General features: G+C 39.7%; 1 pseudogene; it reads left to right on the forward strand.

Annotated features, from left to right (window-relative positions):
* The first annotated feature begins 1,320 nt into the window (after window positions 1-1,320).
* The window catches only part of LOC107742445 (wiskott-Aldrich syndrome protein family member 3-like), a 26,020-nt pseudogene continuing 22,719 nt past the window's right edge, over window positions 1,321-4,621 (forward strand).

Below are 4,621 nucleotides of genomic sequence, written 5' to 3' on the forward strand. Positions count from 1 at the left end.
AAAGAGTGAAAAATGTAAGGGGGTCTGAATACTTTCCGTACCCACTGTATATTTGCAGAATGTGTTATGACTCGAGATTCCAATTTGCAGTTTAACTCAGAATTGGATCAGAAATGTAAAGCGAGTGTTTGTTTCTGAAGTGATAATGGCGAGTCCAGTCACAGATATGAGTCCGTTGTTGTGAGTGTGTGAGTGTGTGTGTGTTTGAGTGAGTGAGTGAGTGTGTTTGAGTGAGTGTGTGAGTGTGTGAGTGAGTGAGTGAGTGTGTGTGTGTGTGAGTGAGTGTGTGTGTGTGTGAGTGAGTATGTGTAAACCATCTGCTTCTATTGCATTGATGTACAGTTTGGTTATGGTTAGGTTAATGTACATTTTTAATGACCTTTTAGCTTTTTAAAATTTTAGTCATGCAGTGTGACAAAGGAAGGACGTAAACAGAGTTAGATTAACTGACTGAAATTTAACATACATTTCCTGTAGAAAAAAAGGTAATTTATTCCGTAAACATGGGTCGAAGCCTATACAATACAATAGCTCTCTCCTACTCAAAGCTTTCCCACAGTGACCACAAGAAAACCCTCTTTTTCCCAAGCCATATAAACAGTTAATGGGAAGACTTGGTTAAATTGGGTAAGTAGCATAACAAAGGACAATTCCTGAACATAAAATACTAGTGTTTCACTTCAAGCGTGTGTATTTCTGCATATTTCAACCATCATGTCTCAGTGTTCCCCTCACACACACACACACACACACACACGGGGTGGTGGTCTGTGGGTATCGCGCACGCATGCGCAATGGCATCGCCTCTGCAGCGCACAGCGACGAGCGACGCTTCCCAGACAACGCGAGCGTGCGTTTTCATCGCACCACAACACATCGACAGCGTGACGGCACCGCGTATTAACGCCATGTAACGCCGAATAGCCCATCGAAAACGACGACCGCGTTAACTGACTGAAATTTAACATACATTTCCTGTAGAAAAAAAGGTAATTTATTCCGTAAACATGGGTCGAAGCCTATACAATACAATAGCTCTCTCCTACTCAAAGCTTTCCCACAGTGACCACAAGAAAACCCTCTTTTTCCCAAGCCATACAAACAGTTAAATGGGAAGACTTGGTTAAATTGGGTAAGTAGCATAACAAAGGACAATTCCTGAACATAAAATACTAGTGTTTCACTTCAAGCGTGTGTATTTCTGCATATTTCAACCATCATGTCTCAGTGTTCCCCTCACACACACACACACACACACACACGGGGTGGTGGTCTGTGGGTATCGCGCACGCATGCGCAATGGCATCGCCTCTGCAGCGCACAGCGACGAGCGACGCTTCCCAGACAACGCGAGCGTGCGTTTTCATCGCACCACAACACATCGACAGCGTGACGGCACCGCGTATTAACGCCATGTAACGCCGAATAGCCCATCGAAAACGACGACTGCGCGAAAAGAGCAGCGAGAGGACGGAGACAACTACAGTTATTCGTAAGTAAATGGCAATTACGCGCAGGATTTCCTTGCGTTCAGTGTTTTCACATACTTGTTACGTGATAATGCCGACATGACTAGAAGGACAGACGCGAAGATGTAACGCTGCTGGCTCTGTGGGCTTTAAAATAAGCTGATAGACCAATAATTCATCACCTTATATTATCATCACAGTCATATTAATGACTGCCACCGTTCCGTTCATTTTCCCGTGTGACCGAAAGATGCACCTGTTATCATATCACATGCCAGCGCAGTGGTTTGGATGGATGACGTCATGCGACACGGCGTTATGGATGAGTGACGTCATGGTAATCAACAGCCACAGACAGACTGAGTTTTCATTTGTGACGCTGGGCCACAAAACCAGTCATAAGGGTCAATTTGTTTAAATTGATATTTATACATCATCTGAAAGCTGAATAAATAAGCTTAGGATAGGACAATATTTGGCAGAGATGCAACTATTTGAAAATCTGGAATCTGAGGGTGCAAAAAAAAAAATCTAAATATTGAGAAAATCGCCTTTAAAGTTGTCCAAATGAAGTTCTTAGCAATGCATATTGCTAATCAAAAATTAAGTTTTTATATATTTATGGTAGGAAATTTACAAAATATCTTCATGGAACATAGTCTTTACTTAATATCCCAATGATTTTTGTCATAAAAGAAAAATCCATAATTTTGACCCATACAATGTATTTTTGGCTATTGCTACAAATATACCCCAGCGACTTAAGACTGCTTTTGTGATCCAGGGTCACATTTGTTCTTCATTTTTGTCTAAGACGCTTCTGCTGAAATGAAAACAACAAAATAGCCACAAAATGATAATTGTCGTTGGAAGAGTATATGGAGCTATGCAATAAATAGAGATAGTACAGCTCAGATCATTTGGTCATGGGAGATTTTGATGAGAATTGCTTGAGTTCAGCGTAATCTTTAACTTTTGAGTATCTTGGCAAATCTGTTTGAGACATTATTGGGTGGGCTTCAGACGTGAAAATGTACAAAATTAAACTTAATTTAAACTTAAATTATGTCATGTACGCTCATGACGATTCTTCTTGATTACTCATAATTAAATGATGCACCCAACATTTGAGATTTTATAATCAACAGCCACAGAGACTCACTGGTCTCCTGTCAAGAGCCACACCGTGGTGTCAATTTAATTAACACTATTATCATTAAATGTTAGCATCTAAAAAGACATTGGTGGCTAGTTCACCAAATAAATCATCAATGCACTTGATTGTTATTTTTTCATTATTGAGTATTTAAACCGCTGTGTGAACACCAGCTTGCAGTTCTGAGTAATTCTGGTTATTTTATTCATAAACAAACCCCAGCTTTCTGCTTAGAAGCAATGATTGGCAAGAAAAAAAGAACATTTGGCAATGAGGTACGATCTTATTTCCAGAATATCCCACTTTCTACAGTTTGAAACCTGGGCGCCCCGTTCCCACAGATCTGAAAGCAGCCGCAAGCACAGGAATGCAGGGCTCGATTCACATTCCAGGCTGTAGCGCTGGGAACAGATTACGTAAATGTGTTTTTGGTGAAGGAGTCTAGCATGTCTTGCCACCAGCATAGTTGAGGCGTTGCTATGGTTTCCTCTCATGAATCAGTTCCTGCCTCTGACTATAGAGACAGAAAGTGAGAGATAATTCATCTGTGCAGAGAAATAACGTTGTTTATTATTAAGGCCCGGTCTGTGGCTAGCAAATGCTGTTTTATTTTCACATACTATAAGGCAGACACAATATGTTTAACATTTGTATATTTCTTTACAAAAATCTCTTCTCTTCTCTTTTCCCTACTGTATTCTATATTCATGTTTGTATTTTATTCACCCATTAACTCGTAGTTTATTATATGTATTACATTCTATCATTTATTCTATTTTTCTCGTTGTTTCTGTTTGTTGTTGCACTGTTGGACGAGGAACTAAGAAAAAAAAAGAAAAACCTCATTCTTGTAAATGGAAGTATTATGACAATACATTATCCTGGAATGAGAAAACATTATCCTGAAGTTTGTGTGATATATCCTGAGATCTGGTATCTGTCAGGCTCTAAATTCTCTTTGTATGTAGCAAAGTTTGATAAAACATAGATGGCCCAAATGTGTAATTAAATCTTCAAAGGGGTAATTAAATGTGTAACAAATCATGTAAAAATGTATCGGCATTTATTGGAAAATGTAACATTATTTTTATCAAACTTTGATAATCGCCTTAATCTGTTAAACAACTGAGAATTAATCAATTAATGCAAGTGAAGAACAAATTTATACTCATGTGCGTTATGTATTACATACGTTATGGTTTTTGACAGACAGCATGTTGAAGCTGCTCAGGCCGTCATTTTCTCCTTCTTCTCGGAAAGCGATGAAGTAGTCAAAAGTAGTGTGGGTTTTCTTGCAAATGCATGTTTTCGCTGGACCTCTGCTTCTTGTAAATACTACTGTGTAGGGCCGGATTTACGCATATAGGCATTCTAGGCACGTGCCTATGCTCGCTCGTCCAGGGGGGGCCCAAACATAATGAAGAGATATATAATATTTTTGTTATACTATGGGCTATCTACAACAGTAAAAGAACCAAAACCCCAGAAGACATTGAGCAAATAAATATAACAAACAATAGGGTAAAAAATGACAAACTATTTCCATGTCTTCCACCTTTTTTTGTACGGAAATCACGCTTTCTCCGGTTCTCTCTCAGAGGCACACACAGACACGCACTCGCGCACACACACAGTACAGACACGCACTCGCGCACACACGCGGAGACGCGAACAGAAACTTGTCATCAGCGCTGCCCCACGAATTTATCAATAAAATAGTTTCGCAGCTGAAAAGCTACATGACTTTTCTCAGTAGCGAGGTTCTTGAAGCAGTTTAACTTAAAGATTAGCTATTAGTAGACGCTGCTGCTGAATGCTGCTGAGATGCAGGTATTCACACGCACTTAATCTCTCTCTCTCTCTCCCTCTTTCTCTCTAATAACTGCATTAGACTGCATTAATAACTGCATTAGCCTGCATAACAATGGCTCAAGCCTCTGTTATTAGCTCTAAAATGACGTTTTGGAATTTGCAACGGAAGGTTTGGGATGAATGA

Source organism: Sinocyclocheilus rhinocerous, unplaced genomic scaffold (assembly GCF_001515625.1).
Source record: "Sinocyclocheilus rhinocerous isolate Xijiao unplaced genomic scaffold, SAMN03320098_v1.1 scaffold1427, whole genome shotgun sequence".
Taxonomy (NCBI): Eukaryota; Metazoa; Chordata; class Actinopteri; order Cypriniformes; family Cyprinidae; genus Sinocyclocheilus; species Sinocyclocheilus rhinocerous.